The sequence below is a fragment of the Podarcis melisellensis genome, assembly GCF_964234715.1.
Source record: "Podarcis melisellensis genome assembly, chromosome: 12".
NCBI classification, from domain to species: Eukaryota; Metazoa; Chordata; class Lepidosauria; order Squamata; family Lacertidae; genus Podarcis; species Podarcis melisellensis.
Genome location: NC_138544.1, coordinates 39,184,043 through 39,200,065, shown reverse-complemented (window position 1 = coordinate 39,200,065; position 16,023 = coordinate 39,184,043). Strand labels below are relative to the sequence as shown.

The 16,023-nt window shown below is 44.3% G+C and overlaps 1 protein-coding gene across 24 annotated transcripts in view; it reads right to left on the bottom strand.

Moving 5' to 3' along the window:
* KIAA1217 overlaps nucleotides 1-16,023 on the bottom strand; it is a 358,771-nt gene that overhangs the window by 50,838 nt on the left and 291,910 nt on the right. Inside the window, exon 1 of one of the 24 annotated variants that reach the window (XM_081931427.1) lies at nucleotides 69-157. The exons of the other annotated variants lie outside the window; for them this stretch is intronic. The gene's annotated coding sequence lies outside the window, so the exon portion shown is untranslated. Of the gene's footprint in view, nucleotides 1-68; nucleotides 158-16,023 lie in introns of those variants that run through there. 24 annotated transcript variants of the gene reach the window in all.

The following is a 16,023-nucleotide window of genomic DNA, read 5'->3' as shown; positions in this document are numbered from 1 at the left end:
CGGAACATGTCATTTATTTCACACTCATTCATGTCCTTAAACCACCGGCGTCCACCTCCTAAGCCTACCTTTCTAGTTGGGAACAGTATGTTCAAGGTAGAGTTTCCAAGAGATATTCCAGAATGAGACAGAGAAAGGGCATCTGAAGCCTTTGCAACGGTTGGTAAGCACATAATTTGTAAATGGATGTGAACTTTTATAGCCCACTGATTCTGCAGCTCGGCTACAGCTGAAACAGTCCACTGGCATGGCTGAAGTGGCATCTTACGCAAGACAAATCCATCTGGCTCAGCTGCCTGCCAGCTGCAATCCCATAATGACTACTTACCCGAAACACATCAGGAATGTAAGCCTGAGCCAAAGTAGATGGCCTTGTGGTGGCCAAAAGGACGGTAGGCAAACATGTCATCCTGCAACCATGATGCCAGCACTCTCAACCTTCTCCCAGCCCCCAAAAATTCTGTGCAGCACATGGGTTTCATTGAGCAACACAGCAGCACAGCCAGTGAAAGGTTTGAAGGGCATGAATCATGTAGGCCTGGACTGCATTCAAAAATAGCTATACCCAGACAGTGCCCAGTGTGACTGAGATCCAGCGTGGTGCAGTGGTTAGAGTGCTGGACTGGGACCATTAGAGACCAAGGTTCAAATCCCCACTTGGCCATGAAGCTTGCCAGGTAACCTTGGGCCACTGTCTCTCAGGGTTGCTTGTGAGAATAAAATGGAGAGGGAGGAGAACCGTGTATGCCACCTTGAGCTCCTTGGAGGAAAAGTGGGATATAAATATAATAATAAATAAATAGTCCACCATGATGCTGCTGGCATGTTTTGTTGGTGTATGGCTTACTATCCACAGTGAGCCGAAGCCTCTCAGATTCAGCCTCTTAACTGCAAAGCTCCACCTTGTCCAGTTCCAGGCCCCCTGTAGGCAAGTCTCCCTTCAGTAGAAGTACGGACTTGGCAAAGAACTCTTAATTTCTGGCTCCGCCTAAACTCAAATCCCCCTGGTTTACTATCCCTAGTACTTCAAGACTCCCATAAAAGTGCCTGGCTTAAAACTGTCTATCAAAAACTTCACTCTTGTGGCCTATCCCCACAACACCTACTCACTATGGGCCCTACTAAAGCAAACAGTCTAACTGGTCAACATCGAAAAGATATCGAGCATCAGAACAACCTGGCCACTATAAGGAAATTCTGCCCTTGGTATGTTCATTTTCCACCTCTCCATTTTGATTCTCTGGCCCCCATATCTGCACAAACTTATTATCCCAAAATACAGACGTGCTTTTACACTTGCAAGACTGGATGTTTTGCCATCTGCAGTACTTGAGGGTCGATTCCAAAAGATCCCACCTGAGAAACGTCTTTGCCGCTGTGGAGATGGTAGCACCAAAACAGCGGCACACGTCCTCCTGTTTTGTACTCTCTACAAAGACCTGGGGAACGAGATCATAACCCCACTCATACTAACCATCCCAGAACGCTCAACTACCGCCACATGTCCTTTCTTCTATCGGATCAAAATGAGCAGATAACAGCAAAGGCTGCTAGGTTCATAGCAGGGGCAATAAGAATAAGGGCCACTAACTGACGGCTGATTCAGGACTTTAATTTGTGCTCTTATATCAAATTTCCTTTTCTGCGTATACTGTAATGTTTTACTGTTGCTATGGCCATTGGCTAATGCGAATAAAGCTTTATCTTATCTTATCTTATTATCTTATCTTATCTTATCTATCCAGGCCCCCTGTTTGAAGGTGGACATTAACAAACTGGAAGAGATGGCAAGATGGCTGCGTGGTCTGGAAGTCCTAAGAGCAATGACCTTAAAGAGCTGGATTATGTTTAGTCTGGTTCAGAGAAGATGAGACATGATAACCACCTGCTAATATCTGTAGGGTGGTCACTCAGAAAACGGGGCAGACTTGCAAATGCTAAGAACTCTTCTGCGTTGGAAGAGGCTGCCTCAGGAGTTGAAGGCCTGTAAGTGGGATGCTGTAGATCAGACTTTGCCAAGTCAGTGCCTTCCAGATGTTGCTCCCACAAGTCCTAGCCAGCATGGCCAGTAGTCAAGGATCATGGGAGCTGGAATCCAAAGGAGAGGGGGAAGGCAGCTGTAGAGGCAACCTGCACTGAGCAGGGAGATATCCAAGGTGCCTTTTAACTCTACAGCTCTATGATGCAGGAATGCAAAAGCAGCTCACTCCCAGAGGTTGCTGCTGTGATTCATCATCCACACTCTGCCCAGAGCATGACCCTTTCTGAGATGAAACCACACCATCCTAAGCCCTTTCAACTCACAGAGGAGGCACCTCCCTATTCCATCTACTTCTGAGACAGAGTCAACCACTTCTGAAACTCCTTTATTACATCCATGCTGAATCAATCAGTGCACAATGATCATTGGTTCAGGATGTGACTGTAAACAAGGCTCTCCCGCCCCCTTCCGTGCGTACAGCTGTTAAGCAACCAGATTGATATTCCTTTGGGCAAAAGCTGTACTTAAATTTGTGCCTCAGTTACTGAAAGTTTGGAGCTTCTTTCTGCACCACGAGAGCTGAATGTTTTGCCACTCTCTCTGGTCAAAACAAATTACCCCAAGCAAAAACCACTGTGAGCATCTTAAAAAGCAGAGACATCACCTTGCCAACAAAGGTCCGTATAGTAAAAGCTATGGTTTTCCCAGTAGTGATGTATGGACGTGAAAGCTGGACCATAAAGAAGGCTGATCACCGAAGAATTGATGCTTTTGAATTATGGTGCTGGAAGAGACTCTTGAAAGTCCCATGGACTGCAAGAAGATCAAACCTATCCATTCTTAAGGAAATCAGCTCTGAGTGCTCACTGGAAGGACAGATTGTGAAGCTGAGGCTCCAGTACTTTGGCCACCTCATGAGAAGAGAAGACTCCCTGGAAAAGACCCTGATGTTGGGAAAGATGAAGGGCACAAGGAGAAGGGGACGACAGAGATGGTTGGATAGTGTTCTTGAAGCTACCAGCATGAGTTTGACCAAACTGTGGGAGGCAGTGGAAGACAGGAGTGCCTGGCATGCTCTGGTCCATGGGGTCACAAAGAGTCGGACACGACTAAACAACTAAACAACAACAACAAAAGCACTGTGTGATTCCCTGCTTCATATACCTGGGATTATGATTCACAGCTTTATGATCTACAGTGAACTCATTTCTTGCCCCAATGAAGGAGTTCATGATAGGATGTGTGTTGTCTTTGCACCTTATACTTTGCGTCAAAAGGTGTCTTTCTAATTAACCATTCCAACTTCCATTTTAGCACATAATCACCACCACCGGTATTATTTTAACAATGTATATGTCACTTAATCACAATTGTCTCTAAGCGAAGTACAAGAAACTCAATACAAAACCATTCTTTAACAAATATTTCTTCTCCTAATCAAATCTGTTTCATTGGACTTTTAAAGAATCATTAATATCCCACATTTTCCCAGAGGAGTTCAAGGCAGCTAATAGGCTTCTTACCCCCCATTTCATTCTCACAACAACCCTGTGAGATAGTTTAGCCTTACTTAGCCCTAGCTGAGTGAGGAACTGAACCCAGGACTCACCCGTCCTAGTGCAAGACTGTCTGTCTCCAGGTCTGAGGGGCCAAAATGACCCCCCCAGTGGGCCCCCTTCAGGGCACCGCAGTATCAGCATCCTAACCACCAGCTGTGTCTAGCTCCCCCTCCAGCTAAGGATTTCACACAATGTCCCAGAACTATACTAGGTCAGGGGCATCATGAGAAATTTAAATGCTGGAGGTTTGAATGGGTGCTGCTCCAAATGGTGGACCAGTAAGTGGGAGAAATTTGATTCAGTTTGCATTTTACTGTGAGGTTCCTTCATCTGTACACTTCATGAAACCATACGTCAGCCGAAACACAGCCATGGCTCAAAATTCTCACTTTCTCTCAGTTTTGTGACGCAGTTCTCCAAACCAAATAAAAATGTGTACATTAGGGGGAAGCATTGATAAAGTTGCATATATTAGTTAGTGAAAATTACATTCAATATTGCATTATATGAGGGATATATGCTTGCAAGGATGGGCACATCTGGAGAAATTCACACTATCATTGCAAACTGATGCGGAATGGGGGCAAACTGAACCCGAGACTGGAAAAGTGAGAAAAGGACAGAGACCAAAATGGACGGGGCAACTGATAGTAACGGGCCATGGTAATGGGAATGCCAGATGATGACTCCAGCCCTGACTCCAACCCCTGCACAACACTGGCTCCCTTGTATATAATTTTATTACATTGCACAAAGACTCCAAGCACCAACTAAGGCGGCAGAAGGGGTGCTTCTCTGAACACCGAACCCTTGAGTTGGGACACAGTGCCATAAACTGCAGTGCTGAACTTCACATCACAGGAATTCCTCCTCCTTTCTCTCATTTCCAGGCACAGTGAATCGGAACAGAAACATACCATGTTTTACCCCCATCCGATTCTCATAATTTGTTTTTGTTACATTTATATAGCCAACCCATAAAACTCTTCTCTTCCCCACCCCCCCCTGCCTGTATTATGAATTTGGGGAGTGTTTAAAAGTTTGCATTTTTGTCCGTCGCTGCTCATCCCCACCCACATCCCGTCCCTTCCTTTATTTTTCCATTCTTTCACTATCACTTGCCGAAGATTTGCTTTCAGTGAAAACAGCTTCTTTGGCATGCTAAAGGCAGCCTCTGTTTGTGGTGCAGGAAGCTTCAGCTGCCTTTAGTTTCAGCTGTACCGAAAGCAAAAAAGAACACAGTTTGGGGGTTGTTGTTTTTAAACATGACCCATGAATGAGATACAGGGAATTTTGCATTTTTTTTAAATAATAAAAAAGCCACACACACCACGGTAATTATCCATAGATGAGAGCAATTAACATAAAAGAGTTGTTGTTGTTCCTTCTTGTCATATTTAATACAAGCTTGCACGCTATCTCACTGGTGCCAGCCTGCATAATTCCACCCCTGGATGGCCAAGCAAGCATCAGGGTTGGGCCACCCTTACACACATTCGTTTTGCATCGATTTGTACTATTTTCATAGAGTGCTTCTAGTCCCTCCACTAGCATAATGTGAAGGGACAAGACGGGGAGAAGGTTATAAACAACACTCCTCCATCTATGCTTGCACAACATTAACATAAGAAAGTTAATAAAACTTTCCCAAAATAGTTCAGAAGGCAGTGGAGGAGTAACGAAACAGCTGCTTGCTCAACCACAGTGAATCAGAGCATTGGTGTGAATGTCTACTGCACACACACATAAGGTCACCTCCCGACTGTCAGTATTTTGTGGGAAGGATTAAAGCACATACCAGAAACTTAGATTTGCACAACTTAAGTGGAACAAAGCATTCTGTCACCCTAGCACAACAAATCCACTTCAGCAACACACAGAGTTTTAGGATAATGACCGGCAAACATATTGAATAGTGTGGGATGAGCAGATTATTGACAGGAAGTCATATAAATGCCGCACAACTTAATCAGGATGACTGCTCATTGTTGTACAAACACAGACACAGTTTAGCCTCCAGAGGAGTTTTGTGCAAGCAAATCAGGATGAACGCCCAACCAACAAGCCATTAGGAGGAATCCACAGATACACACACACGCTGAGGAAAATAGTGCATCTCAATTTTCTTCTTTAAAAAACCCCACAGTTGTATAATTACATTTCTGGATTGCCAATATCCACATTCATCTCATCTGCATAATGTAAGCCCATTCTGCCCACAAGCCATTAGTCACTTTGGAATAAGCATTTCAAAACTGTTACTTGGTTTTTTAATGCCTGAAAGGTGGAGACCCCTTGGAGAGAGCTACCAATTACCGCTGCACTCAGGCACCCATTTATTTGTTTGTTCGGTTTGCGCAGATGCTTTTAGTCACAGGGCAAAAACAGATGGCCACTTTCTATGTGTGGCTGCTGCATGGAAGTATCCCCATTGGAGACACCTCTATGTGGGGAGCTGGTTGCCTGTTGGTGGCTGTGGCGGCAGACTACTGTATTTTTCTCTCTATAAGACGCACCAGACCATAAGGCGCACCTAGTTTTTGGAGGAGGAAAACAAGAAAAAAAAAATTCTGAATCCCAGAAGCCAGAACAGCAAGAGGGATCTGGCTTCTGGGATAGCCTCTTGCTGTTCTGGCTTCTGAGATTGCTGTGCGAAGCCTCTTCAGGGCAGCAGGATGAAGGCTCCCCCTGCCCCGAAGAGGCTGTGCACGCCTAAGGCAGAAGCCAGGACAGCAAGCGGGGCTCCGTTCCTCCTCCTGCTTTGCAGTTGAGGTGCTTCGCTGAAGGGGCGCTGCACAGCTCTCCCTCTCCGCGCAGCACCATTCGCTCCATAAGACGCACTCACACTTCCCCTTAATTTTTAGGAGGAAAAAAGTGCGTCTTATGGAGCAAAAAATATGGTAATCCTTGTCTTATAACATTGCTGAAGCCTACAGAGAATCAACTTGCTACGTTGCTACAGCTGCATTCTACAATATTTTTCAATGGTGACCATGTAGGATTTAACATTTAATCTAAAACATGCACAGACAACTCTGACCGTCTATCTACCCATCCAAATAGCTCCTTCCAAGCAGCTCAGGGCAGCACACATCATTTAACCTTCTGGCAACCCTGTGAGGTTGGTTAGGCTAGCACAATACCTGAACCCCACATCTCATTTGTTTTCTAAGATCCTCATTCCATTTGCTTTGTCCTTCTCTGGTGCATTTATTCCTCTGTCACTACCAGACTTCCAAGCCAAACAGCAACAGCCAGCATCAGTATGAGAACATCCTTGGTGGGTAATTACTACCCTCTTGAGCAGGGCCAGTAAGTGATGCTCCTGAACAATAAAAAATACTGAATACGCACAATACTTGGATGGTCAGTGTATGACCCCATAGTCTCAAGTATGCTCTGGTGCTCTCAGGTCCTGCTTGCAGGTTTCTCACTGGCATCTGGTCGGCCACAGTGAGAACAGAGTGCTGGACTAGATGGGCCATCCAGCAGGCTCTTTCTTACATCCTTAAAGTATGCACAATTTATGTAAATTTGTACCAAAGTTCCTTGGTGTCTGGCAACACCTTTGCTTTCTTCCCCTATGTATTTTGTCTCCTCTCTTCAGATTGTTAAGCCCATTACTATTATTATTTAGTGCCTAGCCATTTTCGTTCCTTTAATGCCATTTTTATTGTGCCACGGTGTAATATAAACCACTGAGCCTCTTGGGATTGCCGATCAGAAGGTCAGCGGTTCGAATCCCTGCAACAGGGTGAGCTCCCATTGCTGTCCCAGCTCCTGCCAACCTAGCAGTTCGAAAGCATGCCAGTGAAAGTAGATAAATAGGTACCACTGCGGCAGGAAGGTAAACTGTGTTTCCGCTCTGTTTTCTGTCATGCAGTTCCATTGCGCCAGAAGAAATTAAGTCATGCTGGCCACATGACCCAGAAAGCTGTCTATGGACAAACACCAGCTCTCTTGGCCTGAAAGCGAGATGAACACCGCAACCCCATTGTCACCTTTGACTGGACTTAACCATCCAGGGGTCCTTTACCTTGACTTTTTTACCTATAAATGTATGTATGGAACAGCCAGATCCCTTTCTTAATAGGTTTATACATTATCATTGCCCTCAGCAGTAAACTTTATTATTATTATGTCAGATAAAGCCCTTGATAAAAATTTGACATACCTTGTTTTATATCTCATAATATTAATGGAATTGCCTGGAATAATAATAAAAAGTCTAGTCTTCTAGGTAATACATTTATTTTAATGGCGGCAATATGCCCCAACTAGGAAGCAAGATTTAGCTTTTTCCCATGACTTTATGTCCTCCTTCACTGCACAAAACACTGGCAAATAATTCAGCTGCAATTTTTTCACATATCCGAGGTCTTTGAAGGGGTATTAAGTGGCACGATACCTTAAAAGTTATTGTTTAAACTACAATCATTATATATACATATAATTCCAGTTGTGTGCAAATGTATATATTATCTCTATTTGGGGTCCAATGCTATAACCACAACAGTTTTACAATGATCCCCCAAATGGCATTGACAAAAGGTTTAACATAAATCGGAAATGAAAGTGGGGAGACAGCAAGCCTGCTTTGTCCTCTTTGCCAAAAGAAATTTATCTTACAGTACAGCATCATAAACTACCATGGCTTCTTTAAGATATGAACAACTCAGATTCAGGGAAGGATCACAGCTTGGCTCACAGGTCCAATCCCTGGTCTCTCCAGGTAGGGCTTCCCTGCCTTAAATCCTGGAGAGCTGCTTGCCAATCAGTGCAGACAACACTGAACCAGATGGACCAATGGTCTGACTTGGCAGAAGACGGTTCCCACGTTTCTTTAGGGAATTAAGCATTCTAATGAATGTTCCAGCCCAATTCCACTCTCATTAATGCCAGCTTCTCTGCAACAAGCACAACAGAACACCTTGTTTTGCCAGTCTTAAAACAACTGCACTGGCTTCTGGTCTTCAGACGAACGCCATTCAGGCTTTGACCCTTACAGCCCTTTGCAGAGGACCATAGGAAGGAATACAGGAATCTGCCTTATATACAAAGTCTAGCTGAGCTCTGTCAACACCAAAGGGCCATGACTCTCTGGGGTCTATCACAGCCCTACCTAGAGATGGAGAAGACTGAACCTGAGGCCTTCTTCACACTAATCATGTTCTCTACCACTGAGCTATGCCCCTTTCCTGAACGTATCTCAAGCATCGTTTGCTCCCACATGAAGTTCTTCCTTAGAGGTATTTCTAAAAAAAATCCTCTGTTAGTGGTGCAACAGGAAATGGGAGATTTTTCAGTGGTGACACCCTGTTTTTGAAATGCTCTACCAAAGTGGCTTTGCATGCTACTGAATTCGTTAACTTTTTGCCACCAGGTACCTACTTATTTGCCCAGGCTTTTTACAGCGGCTTGGTCCTTGCATTTATTTATTTATTTTATTATTATATATGGCATTGGTAGTTTTGCTGCATGTTTGTTTGTTTGTTTTTAAATTTCTCCTGGATTTGTTCTGGGAACCCTTTAGGCTTGAAAAAAGAAGAAACCCTTCAGGGTTGAAAAGTGGAATTCCACCCCGAGGGCTTTACAGCTGCCCCCATCAGCTCTGGTTTTCAAAAGGGCCTTTGAAGAACCATTTGCTTCAAGTGGCTTTTAGCAGAGGTTCTTTCATTTGTTCTGAGGGCTTGCCTTGGCTTACTGGATGGCTACAGTTATTTTTCTGCTGGATTTTACATTGTGTTCTTAATGCTTTAATTAATTTTAAGGATTGCTTGGCTGGGCTTTTTTTTTGAGATTTTGTTAACTACTGTTTTCATTCACGGCCTTCTATCAAAATTATGTTTTATAGTTTTATGTAAGGTGCCTAGGGAAGGCCCTAGACGGCAGCCTACGAATACTGACAGGAATAAGAAGTATTATTATCGCCTGCTCCTCACCCGAAGGTCCCGGGGTGAGTTAGAACATTAAAACACAGCACAGTGGTACCTTGGGTTTAAGAACAGCTTATTTTATGAACCACGTGGATTAAGAATGCTGCAAACATGGAAGTAGGTGTTTTGGTTTGTGAACTTTGCCTTGGAATAAGAACATGTTTTGCTTCCTGTTGAGTGTGTTCCATTTGTAAATCGAGTCCCCCGCTGCTATGGGAAAGCACACCTTGGTTTAAGAACACTTTGGTTTAAGAACGGATTTCCAGAACGGATTAAGTTCGTAAACCAAGGTACCACTGTATTAAAAACAGCTTACATACAACTCCCAAAATAAAGTGAGCCCTAAAAAGATACAACTCAAGTGCCCAAAGCCAGGGTAAAGACGTCTGTTTTCAGAAGCACCTCTGGAATTCTCTGAAAACTGTATGGTGCAGGTGTTTTAGATGCACCTCTGTGGGGAAAGAGTTCTGATACTTATTGGCTGCCACAGAGAAATGCCCTCTCCCCGAGTGCCATCTCCAAACCTCTGAGAACTGCCTGGTAGGCCCTCTCTGCTGATCTCGGCACTCAAGGGGGTTTGTAGGGAAGGAGGAAGGTTGTTTCAGATATTCAGGGCCTAAGTCGTTCAGGGCTTCAAACACCAACATGAGCTCCTTGATTTGGGCCCAGAAACAAACCACCAACCAGGACAGCTGTTTTAAGGCAGGGGTTATATGAGACCTAAATGGAACCGCAGTCAGTAATCTGGCCTCTGCATTTCAGACAAACTGAGGTTTGCGAGTTGTCTTCAAGGGCAGCACCACACAGAGCGCATTGCAATAATCCAATATAAAGGTTATGAGAGTACAGTGGCCAAGTCAGCTCTGTCCAAAAAAGGTCACAGCCGGCAAAGTAGCTGGAAAAAGGTACTCCTTGCCACTGCTTCCCGTGAGAGTGTCAAATCCAGGAGAACCCCTAAACTGTGAGCCTGCTCCTTCCAGGGAGCACAACACCTGTCCAAGGCAGGCCACCTCCCCACTTCCAGGACATGAGAACCCAAGACACATAACACCCCTGCTGTCTCTTCAGGATTCAGTTTTTTGGGGCTCTATTCCAACCCATCACTGCCTCCAAGCACTGGTCTTAACACCTCAACTGCCTCTCCTGATTCAGATGGAACAGAGAGACAGAGGTGGATGCCATCTGCATATGGAAGACACCTTACTCCTAATCCAGGCTTCCTCAAACTCAGCCCTCCAGATGTTTTTGGACTACAACTCCCATGATCCCTAGCTAGCAGGACCAGTGGTCAGGGATGATAGGAACTGTGGTCTCAAAACATCTGGAGAGCCGAGGTTAAGGAAGCCTGTCCTAATCTCTCAATGACAGCTCCCAGAGGCTTCATACAGATGGCAAATAGCATGGGGGACAAGATGGGACCCTATGGGACACCACAGAACAGTAGCCTCCCATGAGTACTTTCTGGGAATGGCTCTGGAGGTAGGTGCGAAACCACTGAAGTATTGTGCTCCTCAAACCCACCCTGAGATGGCTCTGAAGGATGCCATGGCCAACAGTATCAAAAGCTGATGGGAGATCAAGGGGAGAAAGCAGGGTTGTGTTACACCCCCCCCCCATCTCTCTCCTGATAAATGTTATCAGAAAAGGCAACCAAGGCAGTTTCAGCTCCATGACCATACCTGAAGCCAGACTGGAACAATAAAAAAAGTTACCATAAAAACAGAAATTCATAAATAACAGGGTTCTTATGGGCCAGGAAAAGCCTGGGCTAAAAATGTGCATGTTGGAATTTGTTGTTTTTATTCTGTAATTATTATTGTTTTTTGAACATTTTACTGCTTTTGAGCTGCCTGCACTGTTTGTGAACATAATATTGACATGTTGTACAAACAAGGTTAAGGAGGTTGGAAAATACTTTTTTTAATCTTTTCTAACTTTGAGTTTGAGGGAAAATAACCTTGCTATCTTTCTATGAATCCAGATGTTTCCATCCTTAAGGGCTTGATTAAAGACAGCAGGAAGAGGTGTTATAAAACATTCAGAGATGAATTTTAAGACTTTGCAGTGAAGCCAACTCTGCGAAGTGTTTTACAGTTCTTCAGACCTTCAAGAGCGAGTTCAAGCTCATTAGCCTTCAGCATTTCTCTATCTTCATAAAGGAGTCTAGAGAAATGTATCTGTATTCAGTAATTTCCATATCCAATAAGCTATTTTCATTATAACGAGTTTCAGGCTCTATGATTTTATGAAATGCTACCACTATCCCCAAATCTCATAGGAACAGTTTCCAAAATATGCAGTTATGTACAAGATCAACATTTTTTCTTCAGCACAACAGAGGCTGCAATATCCATTTTCCAATTTCTTTTTCTTTTTTAGAAAAAAGAATGAAAGAAAATGCATTAGTAACTGATCTTGCAAGTCAAAACAAATTCAGGCCTGTCTGGCTCTCCTATGTACTAATTCAGCATCTTTGGAGTTTGTTGTGCTTCCATATTTGCAATTCTTTGTCCTCTGCCAAAGCCAAATAAAACTATAAAACAGCTTCAGATTAAAACAAGAACAACGAGAAACATAACCTTTTCAGTATGAAATGGCATTGTCAAGCAACCTAATTTTTAAAAATATGTTTTCTATTATAAGACTATGGAACAGGTTAGCATGAAACTAATACAAAAGAAAAGCAAGAGAATGCACAAATCATCCTTTGCCATTTGTACAAGATTACACCTGTAAGCAGATGTTGTATTGAAAATAAGAACACTGGACTTCAGGGGGAATAAATATATTACATACCTATTTCCCCCCATTGCTTGCTCTCCAGCTCACTAAAGGAAAATAAACATATTGTGGCTTATCGCCTTTCCCCACCATGACTCGATCCACATATAGCAAGATACAAATATATTTGCAAATCTTATGACACTGGGTTCTTAAGCATTGACAAATATTCATACACTGTAGAATTGGTAGGCTGCTACAGGCTCTGGTATTCCTACTTAGGCTGGAAAAAGCTGTTATATTTTATCTAGTTCCTTTGATTAGTGGAATTATATAAGTTGGGACCATGCATGCACATACACCACACTTTTAGAGCACATGACTTTTTCCAAAGAATCCTGGGAACTGCACTTTACCTCCACAGTACTGCAATGCATGGCACTCTTAAGCTATAGTTCCCATAATTCTTTGGGGGTAAAGTCATGTGCTTTAAATGAGGTTTAAATGGTGTGTACACATCCAGCTGAGGGATAAAGCATATGCACTATATGACAAAATTTCCATGTTCAATCTCTAGGTGGTGTGTGTGTGTTTTTTAAAGATGGAGTCTGAGTGGCAGGACACCTCTGCCTGAGGCAAGAGAGCCATTGTCAGTTCAAATGCACAGTAATGGGTTACTCTGACAGGATATAGGGCAGCTTCCTACTTCTACAGTGATATAGGCTACTAAAGGTAAAGGTAAAGGGGATCCCTGACCATTAGGTCCAGTCGTGACCAACTCTGGGGTTGCGGTGCTCATCTCGCTTTACTGGCCGAGGGAGCCGGCATACAGCTTCTGGGTCATGTGGCCAGCATGACTAAGCCGCTTCTGGCAAACCAGAGCAGCGCACGGAAATGCCGTTTACCTTCCCGCTGGAGTGGTACCTATTTATCTACTTGCACTTTGACGTGCTTTCGAACTGCTAGGTTGGCAGGAGATATAGGCTACTAGCGTGCAACAATTTTAAAGCTAGGGTGGTAAATATGCATAGACCAATTCATGGCTGGACTGAGTCTCATAACTTGACCAGATAGCTTCCCTGGAGAGGGGGGAAACAAAGCTGAGGAATGCAAATAGTGAGGTGTTTGCCTTGGACCCTTTCATAGCCTTAACACCCAACTGCAATTTCCCTCAAACTTTCCCACAGAGTGCAGAGATGCAGGATAGCTCCTCTTCATCAGGGCCAGAAACATCTCCCCCAGTCTATTGTGCTGTGACACACTGCTTCAAGTCTGGCTGTGCAGAAGGGTGTGCTGCAGCCTCAAACCCTTCAGTGCAGCATGGCAGGGTATGTGCATGTGTTAAAACATGAATCTGAGCAGTATTGCCCTACCAAACAAAAGGAAATGTCCCCTGACCAATCCTCACCGAGGGCTGGCCCTACCACAAGGCAGCGTGAGGTGGCTGCTTCAGGCGGCAGATGTTGGGGTGTGGGTCAGTCTGTGGCGGTGAGGTGTTGAAGAGAGGATTGTGCGCCCCACAGCCTGCCCCATACCCCCTAAGCCAACACGCTGTCCTCGGGTGCAATGAAAAATGTTGTCCTGTTGTTAGCGTTGAAGTAAAATTCAACTACCTGTCCAGTCAGCTTCACTATGCATGGAGCAGGAGAGGATGCCATCTTGGCCTTTGTGTCAGACAGCAAAATGCTTTGACAGGAATAATGAGTGCAGAGTTATCCGATAGCAAGTTATCAAGCGCTACAGAAAAGGTCTGAATAAAGGCACGAGTTTTGAGAAAGGAAATGCTAGTGGCCAAAGAGCAGGAGTAAGTAGCAACTGCCAAGGCCACAGAGGCCTGAACAACAAACAGGTCATTGGAGTGGTTGCCTTGCCTGTAAGCAACATGAAATACAGAGCCAAGGAGAAAAGCATTCTGGGAAGGGTATGAATCCAACATTTTTTTCTTGAACCAAGAACAGTATTGTCCCTTTAATTAGAAGTTTGAGAACCGCTGTTTTTTTTACTTTCTGGGACATGGTGAAATGCTGCCCTAGGCTTCATTATGCCAAAATGTAATGAAATACGCAGAACGTTCTATAGCAGCAACCACAATGGCAATGTTAGCCTACAAACCTGAGGAAAATATGTCTAAATTGGGGCCTTTTTACAGTGTGTGTGGGAAGGGGGAAGTGCCCCAAATCACTCTCTGAAAGAAATTCTAGAGAGAGCCCAACTGGCAGTAATTGAAAAGGGAAATGGAGTCTGTGTGAGACAAACAATCTATGGCTCTAATTGCCAAGATGAGTTGCTGCAGGGGTCACCCGTGTGTCACCCTTGAGAAGCACATAGAGCTGTTGAAATAAGTCTTTCCCACTTCCTCTTTCAGTTTCAGGTGCTTTTCAAGGTTCTGATTAATTCACCGGAACCCAACTTTTAACCCAGATCAACGGGAAAAGTGAAGTGTGTGCCTGCGCACTTTCTCTTTTGCCATATTTGTGGTGGTGGTGGGGACGGGGAGCAGATCTGAGGCAGGGGGAGAGGGAGAAAGATAAGTGACCAGAGGGTGGCACTCATGAAACTTGCTCAAAACTCCAAAAAAGGTGGCTGACCTCTGGCTTACTTACAGCACATGGGGAAAGATACCTTCCACATTGCTACAAGAACTGGCATGGGTATTCTACAGTGAAAGGACCCCACGTGCTATGTCCTCCCGGCTAGTGCAGTCATGGTGGTGCAGCAGCCACAATTTGGAGGAAGTGTTTGCAGCGACCTCATCAATGGTGCAGTGCCAAATTTTGAACTGGAGGTGTTCGTGATGGCAGGCCCCATAGCCACACACCAAGAAGCGTCCAAAAATGCAGGCGGTTGTGTTGACCCATTATTACATATGCACAGATACAAACACCCTCCAAAGAGCAGCAGTACCTAATACCACCCAGTTTGTGAGCATCAAGCTGAGTGTAACCCTCTGCATAGATTCATGAGTGCAAGCTTTGCTGCTCTCGGTGGTGCTTCCTTCTGACTGCATGCTCTCAGCTTCAGCTTGGAAGGCACGTTGGTCTTTCACAAAAAAAGATGTTCAGCCAGCTGGAAGGCAGCCGTCAGCTTTTAATTAGAAACGCAAACGGTCTTGAAAAGAAGGTTTTCCATTTAAACCATTAAAACATGAAGTAGGAACCCCATCAAATAAAAAAATAGAGGGGGGGGGATATCCAGCTTCTGCTACCCCCTTTCCCCTGTGCTAACCTGTCACAAACAAAACTGAAAATCTCATTCTCGTTCACTTGGACTGAAGATGGTCCAATAGTTATGAGGTGCTCTTGTAGATGATGCCATTACTCCTGCTTCAAAAAAGGCCTGGAACTGAACACCCCAACCCAACGCTATACCACTGGATCCTGAGGTAGAAAGGGGGACATGCAGAATGGCTTTCCAATTATTAGGTAGCATTTGCACTTCCCTCCCACCCCCCATGCCTCAGTCACCACAACATACATTCACTGTCTTTCACATTTTAGAAACCCTTTCACCTTTACTAGTGATCCACAGATGCCTCACTGAAGTTGCTACATCCCAGGTGAAATAAAGGCATCCACCACCACACCCAATCAACATCCAGACCATACTTCATGGCTGTTTTGGTTTTAAACAGCTAATTCTTTAAGGCCTGGCTTCCTTTTGCCTGGAGAGGTAGCAGCAAATTAACAACTCATTTGTTACTTATTAGCCCACTCTCCTCGCAGAATCAGACCCAATATGTCAGAGACCACGTTTAAAAGCTCAGGGAGGCACCTGGGTCTGAACAAATTCAGAGCACAGTGGAAACCGAGTAATATATTCTGGAAGT